The 24,505-nt window shown below is 53.6% G+C and overlaps 1 long non-coding RNA gene across 1 annotated transcript in view; it reads left to right on the forward strand.

The window, feature by feature from the left end:
• The window catches only part of LOC132216401 (uncharacterized), a 119,235-nt gene that overhangs the window by 28,240 nt on the left and 66,490 nt on the right, over positions 1-24,505 (forward strand). Inside the window, exon 2 of the long non-coding RNA XR_009448748.1 lies at positions 7,759-7,904. This is a non-coding gene — a long non-coding RNA (uncharacterized LOC132216401). The remainder of the gene's footprint in view (positions 1-7,758; positions 7,905-24,505) is intronic.

Raw genomic sequence — 24,505 nt, forward strand, 5'->3', positions numbered from 1 at the left:
TTTCACTCGGTCTCCAAAGCATCCAGACTCATTACAGACCCGCGGTAAACGCGTGCCTCCCCCCGGCTCTGTGGGGAGATCCTCTACCTTGATCAATAGAAGCGAACTTTAATTTTTCTTGGAGCTGAGACTACCGAAGGGGGGGTTGGGGGGGGGGTCCGCCAGCAGTGGGTTTCTGATCTCCACGGGCCTTGAGGAGCAGACCGTGTTGCTTCAGTTCCGGCCAGAGTCACGCGGGACGCAAGCGTGGCTGTAAGTGGGTCAGGCCGGCCAGAGCGCCAACCACAGTTGGCCCGTCTGTGCTAACGCGGGTCTTTCTTTTTTTTTTTTTTTTTTTGCCAGAGGAAGAAAATATTCTAATTCCTACCCGTCTAAATTGAGTTGGGGAGCATTATCAGCGGGAAGGACCCTTCTGATCTGGCAGGCCCCGCTGTATGATGATTAATTACTTGTCGGCTTCATTGGACTTTTCTAATTTCCTCTCGCCACTGGCTGGAGGCGCCGTGCGATAAGTGCTGCTCTTATTATTTCGTGCAAAGGAAAATGTCTATTACGCGCTGTCGTACACGCGGGCGGGAGGCAAAGACAGCCGATCGGGACCCTGGCAGGCGCTCTGTCTTTATTCGGTCCCTCCCCCCCCCCCCCCCCCCGTCCCCACTCCGGGCTGGCCTGGCCTCGCTCGTGCTAAGACAGAGGTGGCCACACACGGTTTCCTGTCAAAATAAGGAGATAAAATCATAATCTCCGTCAGAGCACTTGACATTTTGAAATTTGTATAATGATTTCGTGGGGTTTAATCCTCCGGCTCGCCACCAACCCTCCTCCAAATGCAAATGCGACTAAAATGTTAGGCCGCGAGAGGCGAGGCGGCTCGTTGTCTGCCCGTGTACTTGGCCATCGGTTCTCTCGCCCTCGTGATTGATAATGCCGAAGAGAGAGCAACAATAACAACAACAGCTCAGATGGTGAGGATCATGCAAGAGGCATCACTGGACCTGGACAGAGAGCGTGTTGCTCTGCGTGGGCCCAGGGCCTACATGATAACGCGCCGTGTGCAGGAACGTCCCGTCTTACTTAGCAGGAGAGCGACGGGCCCGCTGTCCTCTCGGATGGTCACAGACAACGGAGGCGCTGCGGAGGCCGCTTGCTGTCCAGGAGAAGAGAGAGAGGAAGACGTGGGGAGCACCCCACTTCTGCAGCCCTCCTTTCCGTGCACCCCCGGGCTGGGGCTGATGCTGAGTTCAGGTCCTCGCAGGAGCCATTTGCCGAGGCTCATGCAGGAAAAGCCTGAGGAGCAAGTCCCAGCTGCCTCTCTCTGCGTCACGGATGCCGGAGGCCGCCGCTGTCACAGGGAGACCTCCCTGGAAGCAGGAGGAGGAGGGAAGGAGAGGGCTGAGGGCTGGGGGATCCCCGCGCCCTGCGTCCCCCGCACAGTCTGACCGGCTTCCGAGTGCACGTCTGCTGTGGGTTTTGTTCCTTTATCTTTGGGGGGATACGGAGCAGGCTGGGAACTGCTGATGGAGAAAGAGCCCTTGGCTCATCCTTTAGGTCAGTGGTTCTCAACCTTCTGGCCCTTTAAATACAGTTCCTCATGTTGTGACCCAACCATAACATTATTTTCGTTGCTACTTCATCACTGTCATGTTGCTACTGTGATGAATCGTCATGTAAATATCTGATATGCAGGATGGTCTCAGGCGACCCCTGTGAAAGGGTCGTTCGACCACCAAAGGGGTCGCGACCCACAGGTTGAGAACCGCTGCTTTAGGCCATATTAGCCAGTGGTTAGCGAGCACCTACTCCCTGCGGGGCCCTGGGCCAGGTGCTTTATGCACGGCACCCCCCGTGCTCCGTGCAGCCCACTGGGATCCGGTGCTGTTGTGAACCCATTTTACAGACCAGAACACTAGGACGTCACAGTTCAGTGTCTCGCCCGGGGTCACGCAGCTAGGGGTTGCATTGGACCCCAAGACTGTCCTCTCTCAGCCTCTCGGCTCCGTGGCCTCCTGCATCTACATCGACTTGTTCTCTCTTCTGCACATGAGGGTGTGTGTGGTGAGGATGGCCGGCTGGTGAGCAGGGTTGTTTTTTCCTCATTCCTTTACTCCATTCGTTGCGTCTCTACTGGTTCCATCAACATTTGCTGAGCACTTACTGTGCGCCAGGTGCTGTCCTCGGGACCCCCAGGTAAAACCCCAGGGAACTTGCCTTCAAGAAGCTCAGACTAGCATCCTCAAGTCAATGACTGAAAACTAAAACCCAGAGGGAAGATGCTACCGTTCAGGTGTGTAGGGGTAAATAATTTTGTCTGCGGGATGAGGAGGTCTGCAAGAGGGGCAGGCGTTTGACCGGAGCCTGGAAGGGCAGTCCAGGTGGAGGGAACAGTCTGGCCACAGACTAAGAAGTAAGTGTGATGATGCTAGCCGCTAGACTGTGGGCTGCTTGGGTACCTGAGAGGACAGAACCGCCAGAACCATGGCAGGGAAGGTACCGGAGACCAGACCCTGGTGCGCACCAAGGAGTTTGACTCTAGTTTATGCTCTGAAATAGACTTCCTCTGACCTCAGGCAAGTCCCTTCTCATCTCTGGGCCTCAGTTTCCCCATCTGTGCAATACACTCAGTCATTAGCCTAGACCGGAGGTTGAAACCCAGTGGCCCATGAGCGGGGCTGGTCCACAGGTGCGTTCCCTTTGGTCTGCATGGTCCTTTCTTTGACAGAGAGCTACCACCTAGGAATTCACATTAAAAATCCAGTTTTATTCCTTCTTTCGAAAATAAAGCCATGGCAGATGGCACTCCCATTCCCACTCAGCCAGAGGCTGGAGTGAAGAAGCAGATGCATGGTTCAGATATACTGGGTGCTTTTTAGTTTGCCACAGTCTCCACCACTCCCTATTGTGGCCCAACCTAAATACCACCCGAATACGCTCATTTGTCCTCATGTTTGTATTACGGATTCATGGTTTTCTTAGAATAGAGGAAACACACCTCTGTAACCATGATGCTCACAAAAGTGTAAAAACAAAATCTAGACCAAGACCAGACCACATTTTAAGAAAAATAGTAGAGTTTGGCCAGTATGGCTCAGTGGTTGAGTGTTGACCTCTGAACCAGGAGGTCACGGTTCGATTCCCTCCCAGTCGGGGCACATGCCCAGGTTGCAGATTCAATCCCCAGTGGGGGGCATGCAGGAGGCAGCCGGCCAGTGATTCTCTTTCATCATTGATGTTTCTATCTCTCTTGCCCTCTCCCTTCCTCTTTGAAATCAAGAGAAATCTATTTTAAAAAATAAATAAAAATGGTAGAGGGCCTATTTCCATGTTGCCCGGAGGACTATCTGGGTGTGTTTTGTATATGAACAGGAGTGCACTCGTGTCGAAGGACTTCAGTCTCATGTCTTCAGAGTTCCTGCTGGCATCTGGGCCGGTGCCCTGGGCTTTGTTCGCCTCCCTGGGCTCCCGAGTGGGCCTGCTGTGGAAGCTTAAAGTCAGGGCTGTGACAGCAACACAGCTCCAACAGAGGCCCGGGGAGGGAAGCAGGTGGCTGGTCACCTCGTCCAGCTCCAGAGGCGGCCCTTCATGGCACAGCCCTCTCCGCCTCGTCCGAGGGGGGCGGGTGTGTAAGTCCCTCGGAGGGGGAGTACCCCCAGGTACAGAGTGTGCCATCCCTTGGTACCCGGAGCCCCACCCACAGCAGCCTAGGGAGAAGGAAGGGCTGGGTCCTTGGTTTGACACAGAGGAGGCCTCCCGTGTCACAGATGGTCTGATGAGGTGAGTTCTGGCAAAAGGTAGCTTGTTGGACCACTCAGGACACTTCTCTCCCGTGGCTTCAACCCTCTGGGGTCTGCACCCTTGGCTCTGTGGCTTTGCGGGGCTCCCCTGTGAACTCTGGGCTCAGTCACGTGACTTGCTCTGGTCAACAAGGGGCCTGTGCGTTTCTGTTCCTCTCTCGTTCCTCTGCCTTCTCTGTGGGAACACACCCAGGCCAGCCTGTTGGAAGGTGAGGCGCATGGAGCTCAGTTGGCCAGTTGGCCAAGCCAAGGCCTTCCCAGCCCAACCATAGCCAGCTAAGCCTGAAACCTGGGCGGGAGCCATCCCAGGAGCGGAGCCCCTCGCCAAACCACAGCTGACCACTGCCAAGACCAGAGGAACCTCCCAGGCCACCTGCCGACTCAGGGGCTGAGTCAACGTGCAGTGCTTAAGCCACTACGTTATGAAGTGGTTTGTAACATCGCATTATTATGGCCTCAGACAACTGGTATACCTCCCCCCTCACCGCCCTCCCCACCCCCCCGGGGGTATTTTCTTGCATAATAGCAAAATCTCTCTCCCACATGTCAGCCCCCCATCTCTTGTCCCGGGGTTACTCCTGGAAGAGGTGGTTGAGACCAAAGTGTTTGGTGACTTTCAGATGTGGGTCTGGAGTTTAACTCCATCAGTTCCCAGCTCTGTGACCTTTTATAAGCGCTTCACTTTTGAATTCTCGGTGTCCTCATCTGTGTAATGAGAAGAAGAAGAATGCAAACAGTGCCTGCTTCATAGAGTCTTGTGATGACTGAAGGAAAAAAGAAAAGGCAGGTCGACCATTTAGCCCATTGCCTACCATCTCCTCAACAGTCAATACACATCAACTAGTCTCACTCTCACACTTCCCTTTTCCTCTGTCTATTCATTTCTCAAACTTTTGGTAGAGTTGCGCCCTTCCTGCACCCAGGAAGTCCTCAGCCTGCACGGTGCTGGGTGGGGCCGGAGCACACACTGGCGGAAGTCTCCTCTGGCAAGAACCATGGACAAGGCCCCCTTACCACAGCCCGGGACCCCCCACTGCCCTCCCCCTTCTCAGTAGGTCACTGGAGATGGCCACAGCTTAGACGTGTGAGTTGTTACCGTGTGCTGAGAACACATAATCAGCCGCACTTCAAGGAGACAAAGTTTGCTCCCCAGAGAGGCTGAGGTGCAGAAAGATGAGGTCCCTTGTGTTGTGTACATACCAGTGGTTCCCTGAGTGTGTGTACAGAGAGAATATTTCTACAAGATACCTGGCAACTAAATGATAGGTAGGTAGGTAGGTAGGTAGGTAGATAGACTGGTAGATAGAGAGATAGAATGGATGGATAGGTAGATTGATGATAGATGATAGATAGGATGGATGATGATAGATAGATAGATAGATAGATAGATAGATAGATAGATAGATAGACAGGTAGATAGAGAGATAGAATGGATAGATAGGTAGGTAGGTAGGTAGGTAGATAGATAGATAGATAGATAGATAGATAGATAGATAGATAGATATGTAGATAGATAGATGATAGGATGGATGGATGAAAGATAGATAGAATGGATAGATTAATGATAGATGATAGGTAGGATGGATGGATGATAGATAGGATGGATGGATGATAGATAGATAGATAGATAGATAGATAGATAGATAGAACAATTTATGGAAAATAAATTTGATAAATCCTGAGCCAAATACTTCTTTGTTGCAGGACTTCTCGGCAACTTTCTAACACAATGCGCATTTATCACTTCTCTCCAGCGAGGAGGTAGCGGATCCTGTATTTTTCAAAGTGGTTTGACCACAAAGCCCTCATTTTTTGGAACAACCTTTAATGGGACCAAGAGCTGGTGGGCTACCTTTCTGGGAAATGAACACTTGGACATGGAGTTGATAAGAGGGCTGAAATCCAGATGATAACTTATCTGCTCCCTGGAGGGGGGCCTGGGTTGGAATCCCTGCTCTTTTTTTTATTTTTTTCCCCTCACTGTCCTTGGCGCTTTTGTTTGGGTCTGTCCTTACTCTTCTGTTTGTTTTGCCACCGAGAAGAGCCAAAAGTTTGGTGATGGCTGTTCTCCCCCTTTTCTTAGAGTGAATTGTGCAGTCAGATGTGGGCAATTCTCTGCTCCTCCCTGTGTGAACACACAGAAATCAGGGGTCCCTTCTTTGTGCGGGAATAAAGCAAGGATGCTAGCAGCATTATTACTTCTACATCCTCACCCCCATCGGCTGAGGTTTAAATGGAATTCTGTCGGGGTCACCGACATGATCTTTTTTTTTTTTAAACAGGCAGGCAAGATACCATTACATTTCATCTTAGGACAATTGTTCTCGGAGAAAAGTGTGTTCTTTTCCTGCCGGTAATCCCTTACCAGACTGTGGCTTTTCCATGTCCAACATCAGCCACTACAACCAAAAAGCAGCGGACTGTGTTATTGACAGAGTTTTAATTACAATACATAACAGATACAAGACGGCAAAGCCGAGAAGACCATCTGCCCGTAGATCTCGTCTCGTGCGTTTAAGAAAACTCACGGTGACGATCTTTCCAAGAGGAAGCACATAGGCGCTTCTTTGCTAATGCTAAGAATTCTTCAGCATGGACGGGATTGCTTTCAAAGCAATAATAACATTAATTGAAAGGCTTGTCGCCGGCAGCACCATGAATGAAATTTAGAAGCTCTTAGGATTGTGGGCTTGCAACAATGTCCGTGTGAAATATAATCGTTGAATTGCTTTGTTCTTTTTTTCCCAATAAAAGGTGGACGCTATTGAGTGTTGTTACCCGGCGAGATAAGCCGGGCTTCTGTGCAGCGTAGTTTTTGTGTGTGTCTCCACCGGCAGAAGTGTTTGAAGTCCCGCGATTCCTCCTGCTTGCTAATTCTTCCATTTGTTTGATTTTTGGTACAAAGAAAATGAAAGAATATGATGAGATTATGGCATTTTAAGTCAATATTTATTAAAAAATCAATCTCGATGAAAATCTGCCCATCCCTCTAATTAGATGAGGCAACTTGAGGTTGATTTTTAATTGCAAAAGTAATTACACGGAGCAGATAGCCAGTGACATTTGATTATCTAGGTGATTGATTAAAAAGCCGAGCTCACCGAGCAGATTGCCAGCCAGGGAATCCAGACAAAAGAGCAAATTAAAAAAGTTGTCCTGTTAGTAATCACCAAATTCAAGGATGAAATTACAGAGCCCAACACCTCCGTGGCCCCCTCGTCTTCATCACTCACTCCGCACGCCTTCGCCCCAGCGCCGGAGAAAGAAATGGATTAGTGTGAAATTAATTGAAGGGGGGAAGGACGGGAGCCGCATTCACGGCGGAGGATGGGCTTTCTCACAAGTTGAAACAATTTTCTCCAGTTTCATAATAAACCTTTTTTTTTTCCTTCTTCTTCTTGGCAAGAGAGATGTTTTCATAAAGGCTCTTTTCGGAATGTTTGATGATATTAATTTATCTATTAAGAGAGAGGGAGAGGGGAATAAAAACCCCCACTTTCTAGCAGAAGAGGATATTAAGATGTCTTGCTCGGTCTTCATTTCATTATAACATGAAAGCCCAGGGAGCAGGCTGTACATTTGGCAAGAGAATCCTTGGATTTGTAAACAGCCCTCGCTGGCATATTGGGCAGAATAATGAAGGGGCCTGCTTGTTATTCAGAGAGCCCCTCGTGGGGTCCACGGAGGGTCTTGTGACTAGAGGTGGAAGGGGTGCAAACCAGAGCGACCCCCGAGGAGACACGGGGAGGGGCTCACGGCGGTCATTTCAGGCCCCAGGAACCCTGGATAAAGCGAAAGGGAAACTGAGGTAGGGCCACCCAGTGCAGCTCCGGCCGCATGGGGAGTGCTGAGCCGCCTCCCTGTGACCGCTCGCCCGCCCGCCAGTGCGGCTCCGGCTACGATGTAATGAAGCAGTCGGGAGATAAAGTCCCAATCGCTGCTCACATCTCTCCTTCTGCTTCGTCAGCAGGTGCCGTCCAGGCGGCGAGCGGGACAGGCGCGAGGCGTCGCGTGCAACCCTCGGGGCAGCTGATTTCAGCTATTTCCAGGGGCCAGAGCCTGCGTGTGGGAGACGGATACCACAGTAGACAGACGCTTGCATTCCCGGCCTCGGTAGGTGATGCCATCTGCTCCCTGGGTTCCTAATTTTCCCTTCTAAAAAGCCCACGTCTCCCCTTGAGATACGCTTTTGGTAAGGCAGTTGGATATTACGGTGAAGAGTCCAGGCTCTCGGGAAACAATGCAGCATTATCCGGTGGAACTGGAGTTGCACACGTCCTCTGACCTAGAGATTCTCCCACGAGGCATGCGTCCTCGCAGACATGCACACTGAACATGCTACACGCGGAGACACAGCCACCGGGTTCTCGTTGCTGCAAACTGGAAGTGCACCAAAGGCACCAAACACAGACGCATTGAATTGTGTCTCTTAAGGGCATATCATAAAGGCAACAGCATTTCACAGTCGCAACATCAAGCCCATACAATGAGACACACGCACAGTGTTTACCAAATGATTCCATTCAGACCAAGTCCAACATCTAGGAGAGCTAAAGGGTACTGTCTCAGAACCGACAGGGGGAACAAGGGGAGGGTTAGGACCGGGGCGGGGGGCGGGAGGGGGCAGCGCAGGGAGCCTCTGGGTACCAGCGACGCTCTGTGTTTTGTCATCAATGGTTATCAATCTTTTGTTCAACTGCATATTGTTTCCTATGCAATGTGTGTTGTATGTCACACGCACACCTACCGGTGGAGAAGAAGGGAAAGCGGGCGGTCGGGGAAACACTTTAACTTCCTCCGTAATGTGCTGTGACTTTTAATTGTTTCAAAAAACTGAACATTTTCATTCCTGTTGGAGTTCCGTGCTTTGGTTGAAAAAAGGCGCGGGATGATGAATACGGCAACATTTTAACAAACATAACTTCTAGTTCATGGGAACCTGGGTATTTTTTATGGGTTCAGAATTCTCTTTAAAGAATTCTGAAACGGAACTACTGAGAGCATCTGATAAGCAAGGACACGTGCTGGCTTCTGTGGGAGCCCTAAGAGGGAGGAGCTGACTTGCCTGTGGGGCGTGTGGAAGGGCCGTAGACGAGGGGACATTTGCGCAGAGTCTCGGCAGATACGTCGGAGTCCCCGGGTAGGCAGAGAGGATGAAAGAGTACTGCACTCCGAATAGCCTGAAGACCCTGGTGTTACCGGAAGCCCCTCTCCGCGCCTCAGTTTCCCCATCTGTAACCTGAGCCATTTCCTGCTCTCTCAGACAGTGGGCTCCGGGAACTGTCGAGGCTCGGGGCGGCAAAAGCAGCTAGGATCCTGGGCGTCGGGCACGGCCTGCCCACGTTGAGGGCAGCGCTGTTCTTATTGGCTGCCAGGCTCGGGGCAAGACAGTCCATCTCCCCGCCTGTCAATTGCCACGTCTGTCGACATAGTGATAACAGTTCTTCCCTATTTACCTCCGAGGACTTTTGTGAGGATTCAATGAAATACGCAGATCAGTGCCTGGCAGAGGTGAAGGGGGAAAATTGTTGTTGATGTTACAATTATTACTATGGGAGGGTTTATCTATTTATTGTCAGGGGTCTGTGACATCCATTCATTGCTCTTTCAAAGGTGGTGGCTGCTTGAGCTCCTCTGCCCACCGTTTCCCAGGGGTAAGGGTTCTGCCAGGTCCTGGGGGGAGGGGTGTCTTCACAGGCCTGTGCTCCTTTCCCCCGGGTCACCTCGTGAGTGGACGCGTTTCCAGATTTGCCGAGAATCCCCTGTTATCTCTCCTCTCCCTAGCTAACCCCCCTTCCGCCTTTAATAGCTATTTTTTGCTGGGATTTCATTAATTCTTACTTGTCTGAGTTTTCCCTTCTTATCCTGACTGTCAGCCAAATTCTCCAAAGGCTGCAGGCAAAGCTCCCCCAAATCCATACTCATTAAAGCGCCCTCCGAGGGGGAGGGGCCGGGCGGGGAGATAACAGGAAAGATGTCACTGTTGCCTTTTCCTTTCTCGGGGGCTTTGGCGCAGAGCCTGTGGGTGAGCCGCTGTTCCCCGGCAGGTGAGGTGCGCGCTGCACCTGGGGCGGCAGCGGCTCTGGGGGGACTGTGGGCGGGAGTCCACTCCCAGGGGTGCCCAGCGGGCAAGTCCCGATCTCACTTCGAACTGCACGAGGGACGTGTGGGCAGGGGCTGGGCTCCCGGTTTGGTTCTTGGCCGTGAGAGCCGGGAGGAAACACAGCTGCACCTGGTCCAGGCCCCTCGCACGCAGACGCAGACGGGGATGCCCAGGCCCCGAGAGGGCAAAGCGGGGAGGACAGCCAAGCCGCCATTGCTCCCTCTGCCCCATCGGAGAGCTGGGCTCCTCACCCCATCTCTAGGTGGGTCACGTCGATGGCATAAATGTCCCCGTTTTTCATGCCTCTAGAAAAACACCATTTACGATATTGTTGCAATTCCTCACATCGGGTCTGCGTCTCTACCAAAGTCTGTGGGTCTGCTCGGGCCTCCGTAACAGAGGACCGCAGACTGGCGGCTTCCACCACAGAGACTGGCTCTCGCTGCCCGGAGGCGGGAAGTCCGAGATCAAGGCTTGGGCGTGGGAGGGTTGGTTTCTTCTGAGGCCTCGCTCCTTGGCTTGCAGGTGGCCGCCTCTCCCCGTGACCTCACATGCTCGTCCCTCCTCCGTGCGTGTCTGTGTCCTCATCTCCTCTTCTCATAAGGGCACCAATCCTGTTGGGTTAGGGCCCCACCCACGTGGCTTTGTAACGACTATAAGAGGCAGACCAGGGAAGCTTCCCCAGGCTTCCTGAGGGCCATGGGCCAGCCTGCGGGAAGCTGGTTGGATAGGTGTCACGGTGTCCGGGCTGTGACAACAGTTGGATCCCACCACGATGGATCGCTGTTCCCTGGTCTTGACACCCAAGAGGAGCTTCTTCCAGGGACCTCCTGAGTGGACACTGTGACCAGACGGTCAAGGGCCCAAAACACAAGCGCAGGACCCCTGCGGTGGGCCTGCATACCAGGGCCTCCCCTAGAGAGGCAGGACAGCGGGGCTCCCCTAAGGCACTTGGGTTCAAACCTCAGCTCAGCCCAGGGCCAGCTTTGCGCGCTGAGCAAGTCACTCAGTCTTTCCAAGGCCAGTGTCCAGCCTCAGAGATAATGACGGCCTCTGCCTCACCCACTTATTGTGAGACTTCAGTAGATGAGGTCAGGCCTGCAAAGCACGGGGCCTGGGACTCAGCAAGCCCCTCCCGGAGGCCGGCTGTTGACATCAAACCAGCCAGCCTGAGCCACAACCTCACGCGAGGCCACCTTCTCCCCAGTGGGTGACCTGGCCCCTGTGAGCCTCAGTCTTCTCATCTGTAAACTGGAACTAAGAATGGTCTCCAGCTCTTAGGGCTATGAAAGGATTCAATGAGGAATGAGGGGAATGGGGCAATGTTGACTAAGGGGTATACACATTCAGGTGTAGGAAGAGTACATTCTGGGGATCTGATCGACAGCATGGGGATTATACTTAACTAGAGGCCCGGTGCACGAATTCGTGCATGGGTGGGGTCCCTATGCCTGGCCGGCGATCAGGGCCGATCGGGGCCGTCACTCCCAGTCCCAATCGGGGCCAGGCCAATTGGTGCCTGCAAGCCAGGGGTGGGGGAGAGACAGGGGGAGGGACTGCGGGAGGTTGACTGGCCATGGGAGGTTGGCTGTGGGAGTGCACTGACCACCAGGGGGCAGCTCCTGTGTTGAGCATCTGCTCCCTGGTGGTCATTGCACTTCATAGCAATTGGTTGACTGGTCATTTGGTCGTAACGGCTGCTTAGGCTTTTATATATATAGATAATACTCTTCTGAGTGCTTGAGATTTGCTAAGAGAATAGATCCTAAGGGCTCTCCCACGAGGTAGGGCAACCGTGTGAGGTGACAGTTGTGTAATTCACTTGATTGTGGTCATTACTTCACAGTGTATCCCATCATCACATGCTACAGCCTACATAGATACAATATTTATTCTTTAATGAGATCCAATAAAGCTGGAAAATGAAGAAAATGTTAAAATAATTTAGAAAGAAGGATAACATGAGCTAACAGGGAAGATGCTTAAAATGATACTTGGACAAAGCAAGCCCTGATAAGGCTGGACAACTATCACATCAAAGGGATGAACCTGGACACTTGGGCATGTGTATTTCAAGGCGAAGGAGCCTGTGCAGGGGCCATGGGAAGTCACATGTTAAACAGGATTCGTTTTCCTGGAGCGTCAACTTGACGATTTAAGGAGAAAAGCATAGCAAATATGATGGACCCGTGGGCCCCGACTGCGCGTTTCTCCTACAGTCTGTGGTCGGCGCCTCAGGATGCCAGGACTCCCATCCTCTCCCCTAAAAGCGATGCCTGGGTCCCGGGGAGAAAGGAGGGAGGCCCCGGCCGACGCGGAGACACCTGGCCACCGCGCGCGCGTCCTCACGCCCTGGCATCTCTCTCTCACCGGCCGCCTCCAGCAGGGCCGTGCTCCACATCCCCCTTCATTAAACAAGAAACTCAGATGTCGGTAATTAGACCGCCGTCCCCAGCTGCCAAGTCGCATTCGGTTCCAAAAAGCCCTGTGCACGGCTCCTTGTGTGTTTGTTAACAATGTCCCCACAACAGGCCTGCAATTAGGGCCCATCTGTTGGGTTTCTCCAAAAGCGGTGCCAACGAGGCCGGTGAACTTGGAGGCCTCATTGTCGCGACTCCCAGACCCGAAACCCTGCAGCAGAAGGCTGCTTGTCCCGGGGGAGCATCTGGGGCTGGGACGGGGGGGGCGGGGGGGGGGAAGCTGGGGGGAGGACGGTGGATACCAGTCATAACTCGTACCCGTGATAAACGCTAAGGAAGGCGGGCCCGATAAGCTGATGGCAGGGCATGTGTGAATGGTTACCGTGGGGCGACTGTGCAGACCCCTCCTTTCTCCAGCTGGCCCATCACCAGTTGGGCCACACCCTGTGGGACTGCCTGCTACTCCTGGCCCCGAGGGGTCCTTTCCCAGCCAGCACTGCCTGCTGGGAATCAGGTATCATTGCTTCCCTCCGAGTGGGGTGGGGTGTCCGTGACCCTTCCGGTAGGAGGTGCCCTAGAGCAGATGTCAGCTCCCTGATGGCACAAGGCCGGTCTTGCAGGAGACGCGACGGTAGCCAGCTCTTTCCTCTGGGAACTGACTGGGGGTACGGAGAGGCGGGGACAAGGGAGCCACAAAGCCAAGAGCCTCCGGATGCAGGTGCCACATGTTGAAACCAACAAAGTTTACGCCGTATTTCCCAAGAAGGAAGCTATGCGTGCACGCGCCAGAAGTGAGCTACAGGGGGCGCGTCCTGGCCAGGGGAGGTTAGGGAGCCACAGCCTTCTAGCTGCCTTAGGTTCCAGGTGGACCGCAGGGATGGGCGATGCAAGAGGGAAGGGCACAGCTTTCATTCTGTGGGTCAGTGAAGAGCCACAAGGGGATCTGGGCAAAGGAGACAGGCTCTCAACTGCGGGAGAACTGATTAGGTGGCGGCACGGGGACTGGAGGGGCCATGGGCTGCATCCAAGAGAGATTAGGTGCACGGCTACAGCGTAGCAGCGGCTGTCCCCGGGTCTGGGGATCCCATGTGACCCAGGCAGGCCACTGAGCAGCTGGCTGGGCAGAGTGGAACTGGGATGGACACTGGTGATCAGAGGAAAGACAAGGAAACTCACAAAGGACACCAGGTCTTTCATGTGAGTGCGTGAGGGGCTGAGGGCGCCCCTCAGAGGACCATTTCATGCAGAATGGCTGCCTGGGGGAGGATCACCAAGCTGGGCACGCTGTGTTCCAGCTGCCAACATGCCCTTCACGTTGAGACGTAGCAATGAACTTCTTTCTGTTCTACCAACTGTGGGCCTTGGACACACTACGTGACCTCCCTCCCTGATCCTCAGTTTCCACATCTGTAAAATGGGATCATGCGTAAACACTCTTCATAGAGCTGTTGAGAGCTCAGTGACCGCGTATGCTCAGCAAGGGGCCTGAGCCCCTCACAGCGACGTGAGCTGTAAGGGAGAGAGGGGCCTTATTGCAAAGAAGCTGAGGCGGGGTGGTAACTCCAGAGAGGACGCTTAGAGATGTTTCCAAATGTTCTAAGAGTGTTGGAAAAGATCACCAGTCACTCGGGGCAAGAGTCCAGTGAAGCAGTTGCTTTGTGTTTAGAGCAGTGGTTCTCAACCTTCCTAATGCCGCAACCCTTTCATACAGTTCCTCATGTTGTGGTGACCCCCAATTTCATTGTCACAAATTGAACATAATGAAAGCATCGTGATTCATCACAAAAACAATATGTAATTATATATCTGTTTTCCGATGGTCTTAGGCGACCCCTGTGAAAGGGTTGTTCGACCCCAAAGGGGTCGCGACCCACAGGTTGAGAACCTCTGGTTCAGAGGCTGAGTCTTAGATGATAGATAGATAGATGATAGAAAGGTAGTAGATAGATAATGGATAGGTAGGTAGGTAGGTAGATGATTGATAGATGATAGATAGATAGTTGACAGATGATGATGAATGGACAGATGGACAGATAGATATTCATATTCTTAAAACTATGTAAGGAAAAGACCTACTGAGTAAAAACAGAGCCCTCTTTTCCCTCTGCTACCCACACTCTTCAGGAGGGCAGAATCCCCAGCGCCATTTAAATGACTGCCACGTCTCTGTGTGCAGGCCAGGGGAAGACAAGTTCACGTCCACCGGGGCTGCCAGGCTTGGCTGCGATGACCCATGGCCAGTGGCAGGCCCCAGCATGGGCAGCTACTGATAAGTTCGGACCCGAGGCCTCTCTTGGAGCCTGAGTGCTTGGCAGGGCCCCCTGGCTGCCAGAACGTACCCCGATCTTGGCGAGAAGAGGAGAAGAGCAGGAAGGGGAGCCCCTGCATCTGCCCGGATTCTTGATCCAAAGGAGCAGAAGGGAAGCGATCTGGACGGCGCTTATCTCTGTTCGCCGAGTCAGCCTTCCTGCTCTGGGGCAGACTCGGGGCTGGAGAGGACGCATTAGTTCAGCTGTAGAGAAATCCAGGTCCCCGTCATGCAGCTGAGGGTAGAGAAATCCAGGGCCACTGTCATGCAGCTGAGGGGGCGTCTGGGAAGGGGCACCCGCTGATCAGGGGCTTGTTGTGAAAGTGGGATCCTGCTGTCGGCGTTGGTCCAGAGACATGTATGACACACTCCCATGGGCCGGCACCTCAGCAACCAGAGACGGGGGAAAGGGAGATGCTGGCTTGAATCAAAATAGTCTCCAGGTGGGGGCCAGGGCTGTGGGGTTTACATTCCGGTCAGAATGGGATAGGGTGGAGGGGGGGGACAGAGGCCCACCCCGGGGGAGTCTGGGACAGTTTCCTGGAAGAGGTGCCATTGGCGTTGGGACTTGAAAGAGGCTGCAGTGAACATTCAAAGTCATTGTTGGGTCTTCTTTTTCCCTTGAAACTCCACACCCGAGGGTATCCGAGGCTCAAAGACAAATCCTCGCATCTCCTGGCTCAGTCGTGAGGGGCAGGCCAGGCCCGCGGGACCTCACTTGAGCCGAAGTGTCACCAGGGAGGGGCGTTTGAGAACACGGGCTCCCCTGCCTCAGCGTCTTTGCACTAAGGCCCCTCTCTCTCTGACAGCCCAGGTCACCGTGAGGGGCTCAGGCCTCTTGCTGAGCATACAGTCACTAGGCTCTCAACAGCTCCATGAGGAAGGTTTACGCACTCTCCCCCATTTCACAGATGTGGAAACTGAGGATCGGGGATGAAGGCTACATAGTTTGCCCAAGGCCCATAGTAGGCAGAATAGAAGTTCGTTGTTACATCTCAACGTGAAGGCATGTTGGCGGCTGGAGCACAGCGTGCCCAGCCTGGTGATGCTCCCCCGGCAGCCCTTCTGCACAGAACGGTTCCCTCACATTAGAGACCCTGAGGGTGTTGGGGTGAGAGGTGAGGGCCCAAGACTGGGCTGGTGTCCCGGGAGGTGGGGACGAGGGGCCACTCACAGCGATGCTAGGTGCCCTCACCTTGGCGCGTGCCCTGATTTTCCTCGTGGAATAAAAGCATGAGCCGTGACTGGCTCAGCGCTGGGTGGGGAAGGCAGATGCAGCCCCCGGGGACCTGGCTGTCATTTCCCACGGCCTCTGCTGTCAGCGTGAGGGGCTCAGACCCCCCTCTCACACCCCCCTCCCCCGGGCTGGGGTTGCAGGGGCAGGCGGATTCCAGAGACCAGCATTCAGATTGATTCTCCCAGAACCAGGAGACAGCCATCCCTGGGCAGGCAGCCCCCTGCCCCCCGGGCCCTGAGACCCCGGGGCCACCCCCTCCCACCCTCGGGCCTCAGCCTCCTCCTGGACCCCGGGAAGGATCAGATCGGATGGGAGCCGTGTTCAGACAACTGTCCTCACCCCCACCCCCATGGCGCCCGTGGGCCAAGGGCATGAAGGCCATTGGAAAGGCTGTGCTCACAGGTCAGGAGGTGTGGCCACCATCAGGGACAGCCGTGGCCCAAATCCTCGCCCGCAGGTAGCACTTGCCTCCGCAGCCCGGGCTCCCTGCCTCTGGGGCCGTCTGGCCTCCCAGGGCCGCAGCCCGGCCCCTGGAAAAGCCAAGAAAGCACCACACATCCTCCCGGAAGCTGCTCCGCGGGCAGCACACAGGCGTTGCCGCATCTCCATCACACGCCCCAAATTCCAGAACCAGAACCGAGCTGAGGGGTCCGGCGTCGGGGCAGCGGCCGGACCAGAGTCAGACCTGCCTCCGGCACCTCGCACTGCCATTTGCATTGCGCCTCACCCCAGTCCCGCAGCTCGGAGTTAATCTCCAAGCCGAGATTAGTTTATTCGATTAACTCTGCTCCCTGCAGACACTCGGGGAGCTCTCTGCCACGCATCCAGAACAAGCCTGCCCACCCCGTTGCCGGCCCGGAGAAGATTCAATAGAATAATCTTCCCCTCTCCTCCTTTCGTATGATTGGAAAATAAATTGAAAATGAATTTCAGTCATTGCTTGTGTTTTAAATAGGAGATAAAGGGCAGCCCCGGCGCCAGCGAGTTCAATAGAGGGAGGGCGGGGAGAGGGCCCCCGGAATGAGGAACACAAACCCCCAGCCGGGGCGGCAGGAGGCTCCCGTGCGAACCTGTCAGCCTCCCCGGCATCGGTGTAATTAGGCTGTTACATGGTGACACCTTTAGCTGATGACTATGACTTTGTTTGTTTCTGGAGAGCTGCCGCCTCGCCAGCAAACCTTGAAGTTATAAAGTAAAAATGTCCCCTCCTGTTTCAGCATTGTCCCTTCAGCCACTGGTGGGGTCTCCAACTTGGCTGCATGGAACCAGCCGGGGAGTTTTAAAAAACTCGGGTGCCTGGCTCGGCCGGCGTGGCTCAGGGGTTGAGCGTCTACTCGTGAACCAGGAGGTCACGGTTTGATTCCTGGTCAGGGCACATGCCTGGGTTGCGGGCTCGGTCCTGGGTGGAGAGGCGTGCAGGAAGCAGCCGATCTATGATTCTCTCCCATCATTGATGTTTTTCTCTCTCTCTCCCTCTCCCTGGATCTCTGAAAAATATATTTAAAAAAAAACACCAAAAAACCTGGGATGCCTGGGTGCCACCCCTAGGACTTCTGGTGTAATGGGCTAGGGGTGTGGCCTGGGCATAAGATACATTTTAAAACTAGTATTATTAGTGATTTTTATCCGTAAGGATTCTTTTAAATATGATGTTAGGACGTTGCCAAGCTTGAGAAAGTTGTCACTGTTCTCCACTAATAGCAATATCAGGAAAACTCAAAAGTCCCGCAACCTCCTTACCGCCCCATGAAGCAGGGTGAACTCAGGCTCTTCAGCAGAATGTTAGAAACGTAAAGTCAGCATCGCAGTCCGTCTCACCTTCTTTCTTACAGTGGGGTGGGTATGTGCCCGCCAGCAGTAGAGGTATCGGTGGTGGCGGGGGCGGGAGGAAGGAGGGTGCCTGGGGCAGACAGTGACCCTGCGCGTTGGTAATGCAACATTCACAGATGTATTTATCCAGGGCCTGTGTTAATACATCTGTCATCTCTGTCATCGAAAATGGCTTCCTGGGTCATCACCATGACTCTGGTGCGTGACCCCGAGACGCACTTGCCCATTTGCTTATTCAGGCTCAGGGTGCGGTGTCAAACCCTGCCCAGTCGGCGGTCACTTTTCATGTGGCGTTGGCTCGGCTGGATCTCAGTGAGGGTGTGGGCAGGAGCGGGTTTTGATGCTGGCCCAGATAGGAGGGTGGTGAGATGCCGAGAGCCACGGCGCCGACAGGAGGGTGGGGCTGGGCGAAGATGCGCGCAGGTGACGGTGACTGTGACCTTCAGAACTCAGTCGTTCATCCCCGAGGAATGAGAAGAAGAGGAATAACAGGGTTCCTGGTACACCTGTCTTCTGTTGCCCAAATAAGAGATTCCTGGTTCTCACACAGGATTCTGCTACTGGTTGCCACTCCCCGCCGCATACACATGGAATCTAATTAGGGTGGACGGCAGCCCTTCTTTTAATATTCACGACAGCTCCAGGACACACAGACTCTTCCTAGAGTTAGTCATCGTTAAGGAATGATGCCTCCCTCTCTCCCTCCCACTTCCTCATAAAACCAGGCACAGGCTTGCCCGAGCCAGTGTGGCTCAGTAGATAGAGCGTCGGCCTGTGGACCGAAGGGTCCCCAGTTCAATTCCGGTCAAGGGCACATTCCTGGGTTTCAGGCACCTCCCCGGCCTGGGGCCCTGGTCAGGGTGCGTGCAGGAGGCAACCAATCAATGTGTTCAATGTGTGTCTCGCACATCGATGTTTCTCTCTGTCGTTCCCTCTCCTGCTCTCTCTAAAAGCCAATGGAAAAATATCCCTGGGTGAGGATAAAACAACAACAATTAAAAAAAAACAACACACACACACACACACACACACACACACAAACAAACAACAAAAAAACAGGCACAGGCTAGCCTGCCCCCTCATTGTATTAGGCCCAACGTGACTGTAGGTCGCAGGGGTTGTAAGGGTCAAACTCAGCTATCCTCTAAGAAGAATCCCCTTTTAAAATCAGATGATTAAAACACACGGACAAGAAGACACGCCTGGGTAAGTGTCAGATCGATAGCCGGGTGCTAGTGCAGTTTTTGAGAGATTGAGCACATTCACGTTCATTAAATTATATGAGTGTGCACAATAGGCTGTTGTTTGCCTAGGAATCTTCAGCGAAGTCACAGGAGGACCAAAATGACCAGGATGCATTTCTTTAAAATATATATATATGTAATAATAATTTAAAAATCTGAGTGTGTGATTTCTGCCCCATCCAAAGAAACAAAAATTCCCTCAACGGGATGTTCTCAATGTGTCGATTAATGAAAATCACCGCAGATAGATTTCAAACTGCTTGAGGTTATTCTCCTCAAACCCTTGGATTTAGGCGCTTTTTATTTTATTTATTTATTTTAAAATATACTTTTCTGGATTTCAGAGAGGAAGAGAGAGGGAGAGAGAGTTAGAAACATCAATAAGAGAGAATCATTGATCGGCTGCCTCCTGCACGCCCCCTACTGGGATGGAGCCCACAACCTGGGCATGTGCCCTTGACCGGAATCAAACCCGGGACCCTTCACTCCACAGGCCAGCGCTGTATCCACTGAGCCAAACCAGCTAGGGCTCAGGCGCTTTTTAAATGTATGCATTCCCAGGCGCTGCCTGTTGAGACTCGGCAAGTTGCTCCGGACGCTGCTCACATTCTGGCCATTTAGGATTCTGAAGGCTCCTGCCATCTCTTTTGGGGTATCTCCTGGTAGGCCGAAGGTCATCCATTTGGAACCCATGCTGTGCCACCCTTGCAATGTGGGGTCCCTCCTAGGCAATGGGTTAACAACAATCCTCGGCTCCGTCCATGTCCCGTGCTTTGCAAAGGAATCTGGTCCCCAAATGCATCACCGCGTGGAACCGAGGGCTCCCAAGACTTTAAAACCCTCCCAGGCCCTGCCCAGCGGAGCCCCTCCGCTAAGTCTCGAGGTTAACAGGACATAAAGCTGCATATTTCGTGTTTTTATTGGGTTCTCTGGTTACAGTGCTTCCTGCCCGTCTTCCCCACGGAGGGGCTGGAGGCGGGGCCCTTGGATGGCTTGAATTCCTCATTTACAATCTCTCCCGGTGGGTGGTGCTCCGTGTGGGTTACTCTGCCTGTAGGAGGCACAACAACTCGGCCATTGTTCCCGGGATTTACCATCGGGCCGCCCCGTGTGGGCTCACAGGCCTTCCACGGAACAGCACGGGGCCTCCCAGGTCCTGCCTTCAGACAGGGCTCCCAGGAGCTCAGCCTCTCAGTGTGATGAGCCCCCAGACCCCCAGGTAGGGGCCACGCTGAGCCCCACCCACCACAGGGCACAGCAGCCAGTCCCTCCACAGTCTCCTTTCCTCTGACAAAGTGAAGAATCTCAATAGCGTGTTGTTAGGCTTAGAAAGTTCAGCCGTCAATCTTCAAGATGCTGCAGGCAGACACTTGGGACCAGACTCAGCCATCAGCGGCCAGGCCGGTGCCCTCGGGGTGGGCCTCTCCAGTGAAGAGAGGCATCCCTTGCGAAAGCACCAGTGTCCCTGCTGATCAAACAGACCAGCGGTGGCGGTTCCCGGGCACAAAGGCGTGAGTGGGTGAGGGTCCCAGGGAAGGGGGTCACCACTGAGCTTCCACACAGTGACGCTGGTAAACAGGAATTTCCAAAGAAGATCGCGCTCCGTTTTTGGATCGCTTTCAAACATATGTATTGGCGTTCTTGGAAACCATCCGCTGTTCTGCACCCTCCCTAGACTCTTAAAGAAAGAAATAGTAGAAAGAAAGGAAAAACTAAGAAAGAGAGAGAGAAAGAAAGAGAGAAAGAGGAAGGAAGGAAGGAAGGAAGGAAGGAAGGAAGGAAGGAAGGAAGGAAGGAAGGAAGGAAGGAAGGAAGGAAGGAAGGGAGGGAGGAAGGGAGAAAGAGAGAGAAAGAGAGAGAAAGAGAGAGAGAGAAAGGGAAGGAAGGAAGGAAGGAAGGAAGGAAGGAAGGAAGGAAGGAAGGAAGGAAGGGAGGAAGGAAGGAAGAAAGGAAGGGAGAAAGAGAGAGAAAGAGAGAGAAAGAGAGAGAGAGAGAGAGAGAAAGGGAAGGAAGGAAGGAAGGGAGGAAGGAAGGAAGGAAGGAAGGAAGGAAGGAAGGAAGGAAGGAAGGAAGGGAGGAAACATAAGCCAAAGTTGTAAAACCCCTCTGCTGAGACAAGGCACTGTGGGAGGTTACCTTTCCCATCTCCTCGCTGTAGCAATTTAGAGAAATTCCTCTCCACTGAAGGTCACTTTGACTTTAGGAAGAAGACAGGCCGGAATGATATGCTAATTAGGACACATCCCTTTGAAAACCGTCTCCCTGGCTGGATATATATCTTTAAAGCAGGGCCTGTAGTGAAAATACTTTTGCACCAAGTTCTGGCTTCCTGTTTTCTTCTTAAAAGAGAGTTGGTTGGTCCAGTGGATCCCTTGTTGTTGAAATTCAATCAAGGGCATTAAAGTGTCAACCAGTTGGAAAAACAAAGAGCTTTAGGGAAATTAGTTGCTTCAACAACAACAAACAAGCCCTGGGTAATCTTCTTAGAGAAATTAATGAAGGGAAAACCGCCCTCCGCTGGGGAGCGGAATGATCCGGGCTCTCGAGCCAGGGCCCGGGAGGTTTAGCGAGGGAAGGTGCGGGCGAAGAAAGCGAGATTAAGTCGGACTTCAAGGAACACACAAAGAAATGTGGGGGATCTGAGAGCAAGCACACCCATTTTCAGCCCGGAGAGTGGTTTGGAGGGCCAGTGGGGCCTAATCCTTTATGCAAATCTCCGCACACTGAAGGCTGCCTAAGTGTTGCATACGATTAGCACGCCGACCTCTGAGGGGCTAGCCCACTTCAAAGAAGCCCCTAGTCCAGAAGCACCCAGAGTTATCAGTCGAGCTCCACTTACTCATCTTCCTACGTTTCCTGACACTTGAAGATGAAATCTCATTTTCCAGAGTCTCGAGGGCCTTACAAAACACCCAACACACAAAAAGCCACCACCAAGCCATTTTATATTTTTTATATATTTGTATTGATGTCAGAGAGGAAGGGAGAGGGAGAGAGAGAAAGAAACATCAGTGATGAGAGAGAATCATGGGTCAGCTGCCTTCTGCACGCCCCACACTGGGAATGGAGCCCGCAACCCAGGCATGTGCCCTGACCGAGAATGGAACTGTGACCTCCTGGTTCATAGGTCGAAGCTCAACCACTGAGCCACACCGGCCGGGCATGATAGCTGAGTATTTGAAAGATGAATGTTCACTTTGCCACCTTCACCACCTTTACCCTCCTTAGAGCAACAATCTTTTTTTAAAAAAAATATATTTTATTGATTTTTTACAGAGAGGAAGGGAGAGGAATAGAGAGTTAGAAACATCGATGAGAGAGAAACATCGATTCAGCTGCCTCCTGCACACTCCCCACTGGGGATGTGCCCGCAACCAAGGCACATGCCCTTGACCGGAATCAAACCTGGGACCCTTCAGTCTGCAGGCTGATGCTTTATCCGCTGAGCCAAACCGGTTAGGGCTAGAGCATCGTTCTTGCCAGGATCGTTCTCATCTTGCTGGATGTTGAAAGTCACGAGGGAGTCAAGTCAATGGGATACAATGTGTGCCTGTTGGGTGCTGGGGCTCCTCCACGCATGCGCTCTCTCCCTTGGACGTGTAGAGAGAGAGCCGGTTGTGTGGAACTTTCTCCCCCAGAGGTCCTGTGGTGTCAAGTTTATGTCATGTCTGAAGGTGAACAGGAGGTGTTAAAGGGCAAGGCGGCCCTGAGGTGACCCTGTGTCACTGAGGATGTGAGTGGCCATTCCTTCTCAGCAAGAGGGCAGCTGAGTGTGCTGTCCATGGCGCTTACTCCAGAAGGGCCGTGCTCGGGGTGTGTGTGAGTGTGTGCACGTGCACACCGACACTGCCGGATTCTGGTGTGGACTGTGCAGACATCTGATCGGGGTGGGGACCCTCCCACACCACCTTGCAGAGTTCACCCACTTTGCCCAGTTGTGGCATTTTCAACCCCCTCCCTCCCTCTGCCCCGGTCCCCAGCCCCCTCCTCCCCGATCTGTCCCAATTCCAGGAACCACTGCCACATCCTTTAGTGTTTCCGTGCTGGCAACGCTTCTGGGTGATCGAGGGGTCGCTTTCCAGTCCCCCCAACCTCCCCCTCTCCTTCCCATGTGGGGGTGGAGAGGGGCAGGCTCTGGACTCAGAGACCTGGGTGGGAGGCCTAGCCCTTTGCTGTGCGACGGTAGACGAATTGTTGACCGTCTCTGAGCCTCAGTTTTCTCATCCGTAAATTGGGGGTGATGGTGATCAGCCCTGTCCATAGAGTTGTACCAAGGTTGTGATCAGCACAGGGCCACGGCTGGCTCCCGGGGCGCAATGGCTTGGTGAACGGAATGCGGACTAGATCACAGACCTACTTCGTCGCTCCCGGGCACCTTCCACGGGGTACCGTCTGCCCAAACCATTCACACGGGTCCTGAAAATAAAGCCGCAACTTGTAGAACAGGATAGGCGCTTACATAGACACCAGCGTGACTAAGCGCGGTTCCCGAGGCAGCCCTGACTCCTCACCCATGACCCTGGCAGCCGGATTGGCTGGGGTGCCACCTGTAGCCCACTTTTAATGGCCAAGAAAGTTTCTTCTCTGAATTCAAACCGGTAACCAAAAAGGGGTAGGCTTGCCCATCAGAGCACCCCACCCAGCACCAGCCCTCCCTCCCGCTGCGTGCCGGGGGAGGGGGGAGGACGGCTATGACCACGGAACCCTCCTCCCAGTACCTCCCAGTAGCAGCTGGTGGTGTCCCTGAAACTGGCAACGAAGGAAAAGCATTTTCCCAGTCCCAGCAAATGGCTGGCGGCCTCCTGAAGGCCCCCTCCAGCCGGGCAGCTGGAGCAGGCTGGGGGCGGCCGGCCGGGGCTGCCCGAGGACCATATGGGCAGTTAGGCTGGGTCCCCGGCTGCCCCCACCCTGCTTGTCATCCCCAATCACACTGGCTCTAAGCCGTGTTTTAATTTACTCGACTGGCTCAACACCCGGTCCTTGGGGCCCCTCATTCCTGCTGCTGATGACAAGGCGTATGCAAAAGGCACAATTATTCACCCGCGAGGTGACAGCGGAGGCCTCTGCCTGGGAATAGGTTTCCAGCTCCCAGCATCTTCATGTCAGTCGCTGAAGCGCAGGGCAGTTTGCAAACAATTCTACGGAGACCGGTTTGTTGTGTGTGCAAGTGATAAGACTTCAAGTGGTGGCCGCCGGCTGGCCATTGATTCCGTGGGCCCGGCTTTCGGAGGGGTGCCGGCCGCGCACGCTCCCTCCCGTTCGGCCAGGGTACTGGATCTTGTTTTTCAATCCAGTAAGATCCTCCCCTCCCTTCTCCTTCTCCTTCTCTTCCTCCCCCCAACCCCCCCTCACTCGGCCTGTTTGGCCTCAGACAAAGGGAAATGTGTCAAGCCCGGCCCTATTTATGCGCGGAGTTGGCGTGGCTCATGTTCTCATGTGGCCCGCATTCCAGAGCATCAGCAGCGAGCAGCCCGCGTGCAGCTTTCGGCTCCCGCGCCCGTGGTATATTTCATTCGCCACGGTCCGGCCGTGGCCACAATGCCTTTCCCTTTCTTATGGCCTCCGATGATTT

Source organism: Myotis daubentonii, chromosome 15 (genome assembly GCF_963259705.1).
Source record: "Myotis daubentonii chromosome 15, mMyoDau2.1, whole genome shotgun sequence".
NCBI lineage: Eukaryota > Metazoa > Chordata > Mammalia > Chiroptera > Vespertilionidae > Myotis > Myotis daubentonii.